Below are 14,677 nucleotides of genomic sequence, written 5' to 3' on the forward strand. Positions count from 1 at the left end.
TAAGGCTGCTGTGAGAAGAGAGTCACGTAGCCATACCCGCGTTCCCTCTCAGCAAATACATGACCCAACATGTTGGTAAAAGACGCGCGCGTGTGTGAGAGGGTAAAAGAGGGTGTGTGTGTTGGTTGCTTAGACACAAAATGCTGCTTCACATTCACATTTTTTTGGGTGGGGTCAGGGTCGACGGAATTAATTCACTCGATTAAACTATCAGCCATTGCTGGTTTTGGAAACGGAGAGGCGTGATTTTAAACCTAAACAGGAGTGGGTCCTGACGTGATCTGCTGCCGTCATAGACCCTCTGCCACAAAGTTTGATGCTTTGTGCATTCTAAGATACTTTTGTGCTCACCACGAAGATCAGCATGTTCTGAAATACTCAAACCAGCCCACCTGGCACCAGTTACCATGCCGTGGTCAAATTCGCTGAGATCGCATGTTTTCCCCATTCTGAGGTTTAATGTGAACTAGGACTGCAACTAACGATTATTTTCAGAATCGATGAATCGGCGGATTCGTTTCTCTCTCGATTAAGCGAATAAAAAAAAAAAAAATGCACAAAAATAAAAGCCACAAACTGAGTGTTACAAATATAAACTTCAGACTAAATCGTTATATTAACCTTAGTTTATATGTTTGTGTTTAAACAACTTCTAAGAACAATAAACTTGATTTAAACGGAACCTTTTAAGCAACTCGCATCAGTTCTCCCTAACCCTTTGCAAACAGTGGAGCATTTTAGATGTAAACACAAGTTTGTGCTTGTGCATCGCTGTCGTGTTTCCGTGTCACACAAGCTCCGCTTTGTAAAGTTTACAGGTTACTATCTTATTCGCAGCGTTTAATATAAAACACTCTCCTGCCTTAGAGGACTTGGAGGTCGCACACTTTTTATCCGTGGTCACTTGACAGTTACGCCTCTGTCTGATGGTGACTGAAGTCATGTTGGGTATAAAAGGTAACGCTGACTTACACAGTAAACTGAAGAAATTCATGTCCTTGACTCTGGGTATCCGCTGAAGCTAGCGGTGTCGCATTATGTGCGTTTGATGTCATGTGCCATTTTGACTGGGACACGGCTTATACTAGGCTTGCTGCGATAGCCGGTGTTCCCGGGTTCAGGCCGCACACATGATTACCGATCATTTGCCCACCGTGGCTCCGCCCCCACTGTCGTTTTTGCCTTTTTATAGTAATCAAAATCATTTAGTTCCGTTAGAGAGCGTCTGCTCAATTCAGCATGAGCCGAGTCGCAGCACAGATCAGCAGGAGTCAGATTTCATTTATCACGTGACGAGAGTGACCCGAGCTGACTGACAAGACGATGGCGGAGGATTCGGTTTCAGAAGTTCTATGTTTAATATAAGCACGTTTCTCATTGTATAGTTTTGTTGTGTTTTTCATTAAGAATAATAATGAACCCGCAATTCAAGCAACTGCCGCCCCACGAATTGCCGCTAATCCGAAAGTGAAATGCACACTGCTGCACAGGCATTCATAAGCGAAGGGGGCCCCTTTTATTTATTTATTTATTTATTCATTTATTTATTTATTTTTTTTATAAAAGACTCTTTTATGAGTGATTTGGATGCAACCCAAGAATAGAGCCGAGTCATTGTGGCTTAAGGGTCTTGTGCAACGGCCACATGGTGGTTCTGTCAGTTTTTGGATTTTAACACAGTGTTACAATCACTACCCCAGAACTTTAACCACTCTGTCTCACCACTGCCGTCTTCAGATCTGCCTACACAGGATGTTGTCTAGGTTTTTGTAGTCAGTGTTTTGAACATCTCCTGATGGACTTTCAGTGCAGCCATGGCTTCTGTGCGATTCCGCATGCCTGAGAGAGGTGGCATGCTGTGAGCAGCTCTGTTATAACTCAGTCCTGTGGGACAGCCTCTCCACTGCAAATTGAAACCCTTGTCATTAACTCCTCAGACACAGGAAAGAGCTTTTCCTATAAACACAGTGTAGTGTAGCATTGGAGGACCCACAATGTTCTGGAACATTTCATTATCCTAACAGAGTCCTAACACAGGCGACAGCGTGTTTTCTTTGGAGGGAACCCCTGGCCAATGTGATGTTATCAATGTCAGGATCAAGGCTGTAACTAGTTACGACTTCAGCCTCCTATTATACTATGCTGCCTCTGGTTCACCGCTGGCTTCACAACACTGCCGCTGATAGTAAGTGGACCTTCTTTCATGTCAACAAACAATGTCCGAAAAACTCTCACGGATTCCGACCTGACCGCTGTGGATTGAAGGAATATTTTGCTCTTTCCTGAGCTGTTTGAAGCAGTGCTTTATTTATTCAGAATAATTTTCTTCTTCACACACACACACACACACACACACACACACACACACACACACACACACACACACACACACAGTAATCAGTCCCTCAAGGATTTTCTTGCAGAAATTAGCGCAAAATCGCAAAATCGAGCAAACTCCGAAATATTCCGAGGCTCTTGCATTGTTTCAGAATTACTGCAGATTTTCCGTGGATCCGGGCCAAAAACGTCATTTGATGTCATCACAACGTGCATTTAGCCTCTTCGATTAATGTACGTTGAACATAAATACAGCTAAAATCTCTCATTTACCAACAAACATCATGGTGATACAAACATCAAGGCCATGCAAAACAATTTCAAACGATTGCAAATTGAACAATTCAAGATAGTTTTGAATAACACAAAAATCTCATGCAAATTGCACAAAAAACATGCAATTTGCATGGCAAAATTTGAAAAAAGTCACTGCAAAATAAAGCATTTTTTGGCCGCAGCTATCACAAAAAATCCTGAAATCCTTACCGGACAGAGTAATGCTGCTTCAAATGTTCAAAAACAAGTGTCATATTGCACTTTCAGCCTCATTATTGATTCTTTTGGGAAGTGCAACCCAGAGCTAAAGTGATTATGTATGTTCAAAACACAACCAAAATGATTGTAATTATAAAAACAATTTTTCATGATGCTGTATTGATTAAAAAATTTTTTTATTAAAATGTTTTTTTTTTTTTTTTTTTTTTTTAAAGTATTTAAATTATATTCAAAAGCTAAAGTGGTTTGAGGAGTTTTCAAAATTAATGAAACATTGTAGAAGAGAGTAAAGAGATAAGAGAGATTTGTAGACTCAACATGTCCTTCAGTGATGTTTAATTGACATCTTTACAACATTTCTGAGTTAACTGATTAACATTTAAACGATGGAGATGTCCCTGGTCCTCCTGACCAGGATGGATGGCTGGATCTAACACACTCTGCTCCCCTGGACCAAAGGCAAACAAACAGCTCAGTGTGTGTTTGCTAGCAGCAGATGTTAGCATGTCTCTTTATTCAGCGAGAGCCCCAGATCACACTGCTGTTTACTAACCGATACGTGTTTGGCTCGAGGCAGAGGCAGGGCAGTTAGTTCATTACTGTCAGGAAGCATGTCAAGGACAGCGCACACTACACTGGAACTGAGATGGCTCTGGTACTGACTAGTTTTTGGAGTTCCCTGTATAAACCCTGCTGATTCAGCCTAGCCAGATTGCTGCAGAGTGATGGAGAACAGTCGAGCATGTTTTTGCATGAGTGAGCGGTTACATTAAACAAAGCTACACTGAGGCACTGTGCCATTACAGCGGCAATGAATGGCACATGGTCTATAAATGAGTCAGGGACTGTGCAGGATTAGAGGAGGGCATGTCTGTAAACGCTAAGGAAGATCACAGTTCAAGCATATTTCATTAGAATGACTCAATGAGGTGCTTGAAACATTGACAGCTGATGTCTTTGCCAGAGGAAAGATACAATAGGGATAGTTGGCTTTGTGGTGTATCTGCGCATTTGTTGTATTTATGTGCCAGTATATGCACACGTGCTTTATAAACTAAGATACTGTATAATGTTTAGAAAAAAAAAAGTCTCATTCCCGGTACTTGCATGTGTGTAGTTAATTCAATTGCTGCCGGCTTCAGTACCGTTGTATAAAAAGTATTCGCTCCCATTCTGATTCCTTCTGTTTTTGTGTATATTTCATACTAAATTGATTCAGAAATTAAAACAAAGGCAACGTGAGTAAACACAAAATACAGTTTTTAAATGATAGTTATTTATTGAAGCAAAAAAAAGTTATCAAATACCAACTGGGCCTGTGTGAAAATATATTTGCCCCCATAGTTACTAATCCCCCAAATCTATGAAACTGCATTCTTAATGTGGTTCAGCTGGACTAGACACAACCAGGCCTGATTACCGCAAACCCTGTTCAATCAAATCTACACTTAATAGAACTTTTTCAACAGCATGAAATTGGTTAAAAGGTCTTACCCAGTAACACATTCTGCAAAATTGAAAGAAATTCCAGAAATGATGAGGAAGAATGTGATTTGAAATACAGCAGTCTGGGAAGGGTTACAAAGCTATTTCAAAGGCTCTGGGACTCCAAAGAACCACAGTGAGAGCCGTTATCTCCAAATGGAAAAACTCAGCACAGTAGTGAACCTTCCCAGAAGTGACTGACCTTCCTCCAAGAGCACAATAACAACTCATTCAGAAAGTCACAAAAGACCGAAGGACAACATCAAAGGACCTACAGGCCTCTCTTGCATCAATAAAGGTCACTGTTCATGACTACACTATCAGAAAGACACTGGGAAAAAATGGCATCCATGGTAGAGTGGCAAAGTGAAAACCACTGCCAACCCAGAAGAACATTAAGGCTCGTCTGAATTTTGCCAAAACACACCTTGGTGATCCTCAAACCTTTTGGGAGAATGTTCTGTGGATTGGTGAGTCAAAAGTGGAACTGTTTGGAAAAACAGGGGTCCCGTTACATCTGGCGTAAACCAAACACAGAATTCCACAAAAAGAACATCATGCGTGTGGTCAAGCATGGTGGTGGAAGTGTGATGGTGTGGGGATGCTTTACTGATTCAGGGCCTGTACAGCTCGCAATAATTGAGGGAAACATGAATTCTGCTTTCTACCAGAAAATCCTAAAGGAGAACGTCCGGTCTTTAGTCCGTAAGTTAAAACTCAAGTGCAACTGGATTATACAGCAAGACAATGATCCGAAGCATAGGAGTAAGTCCTAGTCCTAGAAGTAAGTGAAAGACTGATCTGCAGTTATCGGAAGTGTTTGGTTGCAGTTATTGCTGCTAAAGGTGGCACAACCAGATTTTAAGTTTAAAGGGCAGTTAGTTTTTCACATTGGGTGATAGGTGTTGGATAACTTTTTTTGCTTCAATAAAAAATAAATAAATAACTGTACTGTGTGTCTACTCAGGTTGAAAATCTAAAACTATTTAATATGAGAAATACCCCAAAACAAGAAATCTGATTACTCTTTCAGAGCATTGTATTATGTCACTATGTGATCTCTGCCTTGCATCTCCAGGGTTGGGGGTTCGACCACCTCTCCCCTGTGTGCGCAATGTTTGTACGTTTTCCGGTTTCCTCCTCCAGTCCAAAGACATGCACTGTAGGCTGATTGGCATTTCTAAATTGTCTGTAGTGTGTGAATCAGTGTGTGACTGTGGCCTGCGATGAGCTGCCCCCCCCCCAGTCCAATGTGTCCCTCTCATTGTGCCCCAAAACCCCTGGGACAGGCACCAGGCTCGCCCTCGAGCCTGTGTAGGGTAAGCGGTACAGAAAATGGATGAATGTGACCTTACTGCATTATGAGATGCATTGTGGGATACTTGTGAATTTGGCCTAAGTAGTGTTTTTATTTATTTTTATTTAATTTTACATTTTTAATTGATTTATTTGTGTGTTTGTTTCTTATTCTGATGTGTCTTATTCTCCGGTATGACTTATTGTCCAGTAAATTATGGAACTGATTGGAAGCTCTCTTAAAAGCTTTGGTGTAGCTGCTGAATGAGCACTACAGTAAAAGTACATGCAGGAAGTGCTTAGCCTGCTGGCTAACATGCCTCTGAAATAATTTATTACTTGTGTGTTAGGCCAGTCAGTAATGGAAAGGCTTTACATGCACTTCCCTCACACTGAAGTCAGCTTACAGTAAAACCAAGATGTCAAATAATTTATACCAGACAGGTTAATATCTCCTTAAAGTATGCTTTTGGCTCCGTATAACCAAACACACACATACAAGTCAAAATAAACTACATTGCAGTCATCTTCCCTCCAAACATTAGGAACGGTGCCAGCTCTTACTTTAAACAGGTATTGTCTGTCAAGGGTGTATGTGTGTTTGAGATTGCCCTGTAATGAAGGGCTGTGTTTACTCTTCCTTTAGAACCTGAGCTATGTGTAAGAGATATGTTCAGGATGCAGTGTGTCTGCACTGACTCTGACCACACAGACACACTTCCTCACTGAATACAGAGCCAGCTCAGAGGCCTGGCATTTCAGCACCAGCCACATCGCTTCAAATGCCGATTGTTCATCTGGTGCAGAAGTCTAATACTGCTCTATAAGTGCTAACAATACAAGCTGCTATGGGTGAGTTCGCTCATTCAGCAATGAAATGTATAAACAGTTTGACTGGATTATTCTTTGTTATTACAACTTCATTAAAAATGGTGGCTTGTTATGGGCTGTACGCTGACATTGTGTCCAAACAGAGCTCTTACCCTGAATTTCCCGTGTTCTGTCCTGACTATGTAATGCCACATATTAGAAAGTGGACTGTACCAATGTTGATGACTAAGTTGGGCAGTATCTGCCGATAACCTATTAATCAACCGATATTAATACTGGATGAAAACATTACACTCTAAGTAAAATAATGACAGGGGACTCTTCTCAGCCTCTGACGCAACCGGGAAAACTATCAGCTTGGATTTTTGCAGATAACTGATAGTTCCAGCAAGCTGTTATCGGTGCTGATTAATGGGCAAAACCGATCATTGGACGACCTCTACCACATATCTGACTCGTTTCCAGTATCAGTGAGCAGCTCAAATGTGATTGATTTATCCTCATCAGCACGGGTCAAAGCCTCGCTCATTGCTCATTGCTGTTTACTGCTCTAGGGCTGTCAAACTGCTTGAAAGTTTTAATCACTGGAGCTATGTAGCATGCCGAATGCGTATGTATATTTTTCAGGGTTTCCGCGGGTCCTTAAAAAGTCTTAAATTCCTTAATGTAAAAATAAGGCCTTAATTAGCATTAAAATGTCTTAAATTCACGTTTCAAAGGTCTTAAAAATACAACCGAACTGACACTGTAAAGAAGATTTATATTTTATTTAGGCTGGTTGCTGTGTGACATAGTAAACCCATGTGACTGTCTTGCACTCGGAGTGTGTGTGCAGCTCATCAGAGTTTTAGTATATATAAAATATATACTTTTTTTTTTCCAGTCTTACACACAGTTACGCTTATTACATTTTGTACTTGCATGAAAATCTGTAAATGCATGAGTATGAAGATTTGAATAGTGTTTGAGTAGCTCATTCTAACACTGCTAAGCAACTCTGATTGGTTGGTTGTGTGTCCAGAGACAGAAAAAACCTGAGTCTGAAATATTCCAAGTTGTATAAATTGAAGCATATTTTGCATTCCACATCGATTAGCAAAGACCGAAATAGCCCGTTTCCCAAATAAGGTCTGCCTGTGATTTTGGGTTGGTGTGCCGGAGCAGGCTGCAGTTTAACTGTCATTTGTTTACACCATACGGGTTCGACATGAAATTACTCCGAAGCGTTTTGTGGCATCTTGAAGCAGTGTCAAGTGACACGCTTGCGTTATGATTGCCTTCTTTGGCGTGTGTTGAAATAGAAAGTGATTGTTCTATTGTATATATTGTTTTCGGGCGCCTCCAGATGATCAGCATTTTGGGTTGTGTTCACAGCGAGAGTAGACGCACCGTATGAACGATGAGAGTTTTTACCACAAGGTTGAAGTGGTAGTTGACGTCATTAAGACGCATTTGAAAACGGATCATTCGTAGAGCTAGCCCGTCTGCGTGTTTCTAAATCCAGCATGTAACTAAATTTCAAACAAACCGAAAAAGGTTCTGGCTTTGGTTGTCCTCCGGGGAAGACGGGAGAAAACAAGGAGGGCAAGAAAATGGGTCCACAAGACTCGATGAACTAAAGGCGAGCTGTCAAGGCAAGTTCTGAGAGCTACGGTGCCATGCTCTTTGTGCATGTCTCTGTTCACAAGCTTCAGAATCTTGAAGGTTGCAAATCTGATTGACTTCTGTGCAACTTCTGAACAAGATCAGCAGAAAGTTCATGGCATCCTGCCTTTAATAGATTGGATAATTATTGTATTGTTTATTAAATTATTCACGTAAATAATTGATTATTTATATCTGTCATCGAGGTGGCTCTGCTCAATGAGGCACTGCAGTTTTTCCAGCATATTGTGTGTTTAAAAACATGCTAGCAAATCTCCTTTTGGACCTTTTTATATAGCCTGCCTACTATAAAGTATTGAAATGGGCTGGGGGTGGGTGTTTTGGGGTCTGTCTGTAACTGTGACCCAGATCTGCCTCTGCCTCTGCCTCTGATCCCTGCCTCTGAACCCTCAAGCGTAGCCAGCTCATTCAGCCATGACTGACCATGAAGAAGTGCTCTGATGCTTTCAAGATGAGACAAGCAGTCTCGCAGCCTAAACACGCTCAAGCATTAGCCGTACGTCTTTATGAATCACCTTAAAACGAATAGCTCAGTGCAGATCTTGCTCCAGGTGTGTCTACTTGAGATTGTGGGGATGTTCAGATTTTCCATACATGATGAGAAGGCTGCATGTGTGTTTGCGCACACTCTGCTCCCTTGAGCATCTAACACACAAAACATGACTTTGAGCGCATCAGAAGCTGTGTAATGCAGCCTGCATTGGCGTGTCTCCACTCCTTCTCAGTGATGTGTTTCATATCCTTGCTGTAGACCTTTTATCCTAGTCAGGATCGCGGTGGATCTGGAGCCGGTCCTGGGAACACTAGGCCTGAGGCGGGGATTCACGGTACATTTCAGGGCTCCAGGCGTGCACACATTTACTCCTACGAGCAATTTAGTCTAGTCAGTCCACCTACTGGTGTGTTTCTGGGCGATGGATGGAAAACGGTGAACGCAGAGGAAACCCAAGCAGGCGCGTGAAGCGTGTGAAACATGCGGTGACCCGAGCTCAGGATCGAACTGCGGACCTGTATGATCCAAAATTTTATATAATGTGTGTGTGTGTGGAACCAAGTGGGGAAATAATATTGTTGAAGCCAGTTTCAACAGTCTTTGATCTGTAATGCTTCACTCAAATGGGATAAACTTTAGGGCATTTCACATATAAAGCACAACGGTCCATTTATACAAATACAACGGTCCATTTAAAATCATATACATATAATCATATGTATATATCAAAGATACACATATAATCATGTACATCTTTTATTTATTTATTTATTTTTGCAACGTCAGACATTGCACAAGTCTCCTCGACACCTAAATAAACGTCATGAAATGTGTCTATGGAGAATTTTCTCTCAGCAGGAAATGGTGTACTGTTAGCATTTTGGAGGATTGGAATCAGCTCTGTCCTTTATAGCATAGTTAACACGTGACTATTTGATGTTTATATGCTCTTTAAATTTTGTGCAGCACAGCAGTTGACAAAGGCAGTAATTACATTGCTCTATGTAAGCTTAGAGCATCTTGTCCAGGGGTGTCCAATCTTATCCGGAAAGGGCCGGAGTGGGTGCAGGTTTTCATTCCCACCAAGCAGATTTACACCCTGTGCAAATAATTTTGTGTTCACATCTAGATTGACTCATCTCCTGTTTTATTGGGGAGAAGAATGCTGCTCATTTGGTTTGTTTTTAAATGACTATTCGTACTAGCGTACTCTTACTGTTGTCAGGTCTGGTAATATAACCGGAATAAATATCACAGTGTAAATGCCTTACATCAAGACCCCGTGTCACGTTTAAGACTATGACTATGAGTCTTTATGCTCGTTGAGGTATTAAATGATCGTGGTGGGAGTGTGCAGTGAATTGGATGTCACACTGCTGACCTCAGCACAGCCACTCCCGTCCCTTTCACCACCTCCCTGCCTTTTTAATCTTTGTCTCAGGGATGGAGTCGTGTGCCTGTGAGGACGTCTGGTGCCCATTAGGGATCGTGTCTGGGAGTGGGAGGTTTATCTGTGGCCTTTATTTCTATTTCAGGGGACCTGGCTGCAGTTTTGTCTGGGTGTGGCGGACGAGCTGAACAGTAGCACTGTGGTTAGTGTGGGCTTAAACCGGGGCACAGTGGGTTTAGTTCCCATGCTTCCACAGGGATGTCCCCAGGGAGAACACATCTTGCCTGTCGTGTTATGTTCTGTGCACAAATGAAAGATTTGTTTCGAACGCTAGACGAGTTGTACATCACCTGTTCGAGTCTGTGTAGAGTCTCTAGAGTTTATGTAGACACTTGGTGTCCAGTGCAAGGTTCAGTGAATACTGTATCATATGACCGTCTGCATGAGAGCGTCCGTGTTTTTGTCACTAATGTAACGTAACAGTTTATGGTGAGTTTGCTAGTTAAGTGCGTTGTATACAGACTAAGGGGAACAAATATTTATATAATTATTATCCTCTTCAACAAGAGGATAATAATCTTCTGAAGCACATTTGTTATTGAAGGAGCAAACACAATCAGCACATTATTGGTCAGCTGTGAGGTTTTGCTGTCTTCACACCACACAAAGTTTTTTCTCTCAGTTTTGTCAGTTTTTCCACGTACCTGTGTGTACCTGACTCCCGAAAGCTGTTCCATCACCCCACTGTGAAGCACTTAATATACATTAAAAAAAAAAAAAAAACAATTGTTGGTTTTGTGAAATTCTCAATTAGAGATACTCAATAAAAAGTGTCCCCACCCCCACCCCTTTCTTTTCTTTTTTTGGGTTTCTTAAACCGACTCGTTTTCCGGACGTCTCGTCCCAGGCGACTGAGCTACTGATTTGGCCACACCTTTTGTGCAAAGTGGACTTTTTTTTCTGCTTGGAAAAGCAGCTGATGTTTGTGCAGTGAGGTTTTGGCTGTTCTTGCTTTCTTACATAAGAAAATGATGAGTGAGCAAGTCTGAGCCTCAGGTACATTCGGGTGCGAGTGACGTACTCTGGGTTAATATGCGGTTAGAACAAATAGTCACGGTATTCCAGTTAACGCCTTTCACAGCAGCCATGTCTCTAATGATACTGTTGGCCTTTTCTTTTGGTTTCGCAAGCAACAGGTCTGTGATGCTAATCAGCCGAGTCCTCTAAAGATCTTCAGATCTGCTCGGTCTGTAGTGAGAGGTGACTCTGAATCTGGTTGGTAGGTGCTGGTTGTTTGAGAGTGTGTGTGTGTGTGTGTGTGTGTGTGTGTGAGAGAGATTTGAGGCTGTTGGGAGAGTGGGCAGTGGTGAGAAAAGGCATGGTGAGGTGGGGCATTACGATGGCTCACAGGGTCATCAGTTGCTCTCGGCTGCTCCAGGACGCATACTCTTCTTATTATCTTTGGCTGATGGGCTCATAGCTCACATTCCTCCCCAAACTAAAGTCTCCCTGTCTCCGCCTGCCATCAGGACAAACAGATGTAAGCTTTACTGATGCTGCGTACACACCTTTAATAAGTGCGCTGTACTGTTTCTCTACGTACTAAAGTCAGCGATTTGGTAACGAGGTGCTGAGTCACACTAATTAACTCTGTTTGAGCAGGAAAGGAAGGCAAACAAACAGCTTTTTGAAAGATTGATCCTCTGTTAGAACCACATGGGCAGTCTACTGTAGATCTCCGTTTTAATAAGGCTTAGAGCGCCCTCGTGTGACCGGATCACTGAACTGAATTGGTGTCAGCACGGTTGTGCCATCCGATGGTAAGAGGATGAATGGCAGCTGCTCTACACGTCTCCTATAAGAATAGGATAGGCCTTGATAAAACATAGGCAGTTCAATGTCCACATCCCCCTTGGCTCTTAATGTGTCATAGAGCTTTCTTTGTTTTGATCACAGTCGTGGATCATCCGGGTAACGACACACAGTATTAAGAATCAAGAATCAAGGGTATGTAAACTTTTGAACAGGGTAATTTTTTTTAGAAATTCAGCTATTATCTTGTCTTGTGGACTATATGTAAACATCTGTTATGTGAAATAGTTTATTCAGGACAGAACTAAATAAACATCATCATGGGGTTTAGCAGATTTGGCAGATTCTGCAAGGGATATGCAAACTTTTGGGCACAACTGTACTTATGTTGGAAGATATATTCGATAAACAATATCATTGTCATTTTCAGACCATGTTATGCCAGTCATATGATGAGAATAGTATAATAAAGCAAGTGCGCTCTTTCAAAGAGCAATGAACTTTTAATTCTTAACACTGTTTAGAAAATAAAAATAAAACCACACAACCAAAACAATAAATACCATTTACTGTAATAAATTTGGTGAATTCTTTATGCTTTAGTTATTCGTTGTCCGTGATTTAGTGCGTCGTTACATAAAAAGAGCGTATTCACAGCGTGATTTCCCCGTTCTACCTAGCGCTTTATTTATTTAAGGTCACTTGTGTATCCGTGTCATTTTGTGCATTAGTTGTAATATTAGGTTTATATTGTGTAAACGTCTGATTAATCTCACGTGTGTATAGGATGTGTTCGAGTGAGTTTGTTAACCCGTTAGTAAAGCGCTTCAGTTTAACGCCGTTCATTCAGTGTTCAGCTTCAGCTCAAGCAGCTTAAGCGGCACAATCCCCGACATTACTGACTCTGACTGGATTATTTCAAACACTAGAACTATTCTTTCTAGATTTTTCTACTTCAAAAAACAAACACTGTTAATGCATTGTTAATATCATGTCATTTTTTTCAACGTTTGAATTAAAATCAGTGCTAGTGCTTCTACACGTCTCAATTTTTTTTTCCTTTTGAATGTGCATTTTTTTTTCTCTAAAATTCGACAAATATTCGAAGTTGGAATGTTAATTTTACAGGCCTAGAGCAGCCGAGAGCACAGAAGCAGCACCAATGGCTAATATGTCGGTGACCTTCATTCTTATGTAAATGAACATGCAAGCACACTAGGCAGTATAGAGGTCTGCAGAAATGATCAAGGTCATGTAGATACAGTGCCATCCACTAATATTGGCACCCTTGGTAAATAGTAGCAAAGAAGGCTGTGAAAAATGGTCTTTTATTGTTTAACCTTTTGATCTTTTGTTCAGAAAATTCACAAAAATACTCTTCACTCCTGGATATCATACAATTGCAAACAAAACACAGGTTTATATATAAAAAAAAATCAAGTATGGGTGTGGAACAATTATTGGCACCCTTTTAGTCAATACTTTGTGCTCTTTTGTTAAAAACAAATTCACAAAAATCCTCTGCTACGTGAAATATCAAACAATTGCAAACACAACACAGGTTTATAAAAATATCTTGTTAAATATAGTTGTGCAACAATTATTGGCACCAAATATATTTGAAGTACATTCCCATTGATATTTTACCTTTTGTTTTAGTACACCTGGGTGACTAGAAACAGGAAGTTGTTCAATTGTGATTTCCTGTTTCACAGGGGTATAAATCTGAGGTAACACACGGGTCAAATTCCGTTAGTCATTCATAACAAAGGGTAAGACCAAGGAATATAGCTGTGATGTGCAGCAAAAGGTTGTTGAGCTTCACAAGATGGGAAGTGTCTATAAGAAAATAGCACAAGCATTGAAAAAGCCCATTTCCACCATCAGGGCAATAATTAAGACGTTCCAGTCAACTGCAAATGTTCGGAATCAAGCTGGAATTGGACGCGTGTCTATATTGTCTCAACGCACTGTGAAGAGGATGGTTCGAGTGGCCAAAAAATCTCCAAGGATCACAGTTGGAGAATTGGAGACGTTAGTTGTGTCTTGGGGTCAGAAAGTCTCCAGAACCACAATCTGAAGCCACCTACATCACCACAAGTTTTTGGAAGGGTTTCAAGAAAAAGCCTCTACTCTCATCCAAAAACAAACTTGAGCGTCTTCAGTTTGCCCGACACTACTGGAACTTCAGATGGGATCGGGTTCTATGGTCAGATGAAACCAAAATAGAGCTTTTTGGTAATAAACACCAGAGGTGGTTTTGGCGCACACAGAGAGGTAGCCATATGGAAAAGTACCTCATGCTCACGGTTAAATATGGTGGTGGATCTTTAATGTTTTGTGGCTGTTTTTCTGCCAGAGGACCTGGACATTTTATTAGGATACATGGCATCATGGAATCAAATGTCAACAGATATTAAATGAAAACCTGACTGTCTCTGCCAGAAAGCTTCAAATGGGCCGTGGTTGGATCTTCCAGCAGGAGAATGATCCAAAACACACATCAAAATCAACATAAAAATGGTTTACTGACCACAAAATCAAGATCCTTCCATGTCCATCTCAGTCCCCTGACTTGAAACCCATAGTAAACCTGTGGGATGAGCTGAAGAGGAGAGTCCACCAGCGTGGACCTCCAAATGTGAAGGATTATAGGACAAGACTCAGAGCTGTTATCTTGGCAAATTGAGGTAGCACAAAGTATTGACTAAAAGGGTGCCAATAATTGTTCCACACCTAAATTTAACAAATATATATATATTTTTTGATAAACTTGTGTTTTGTTTGCAATTGTATGATATCCATGAGAGGAGTATTTTTTGTGAATTTTCTGAACAAAAGCTCAAAAGGTTATAAAGTAAAGACAAATTTTC

At 41.0% G+C, this 14,677-nt stretch overlaps 1 protein-coding gene across 4 annotated transcripts in view; it reads left to right on the forward strand.

Annotated features, from left to right (window-relative positions):
• myo18ab (myosin XVIIIA b) overlaps nucleotides 1-14,677 on the forward strand; it is a 112,824-nt gene that overhangs the window by 20,324 nt on the left and 77,823 nt on the right. The window lies entirely within an intron of this gene.

The sequence above is a fragment of the Ictalurus punctatus genome, chromosome 17 (assembly GCF_001660625.3).
Source record: "Ictalurus punctatus breed USDA103 chromosome 17, Coco_2.0, whole genome shotgun sequence".
NCBI classification, from domain to species: domain Eukaryota; kingdom Metazoa; phylum Chordata; class Actinopteri; order Siluriformes; family Ictaluridae; genus Ictalurus; species Ictalurus punctatus.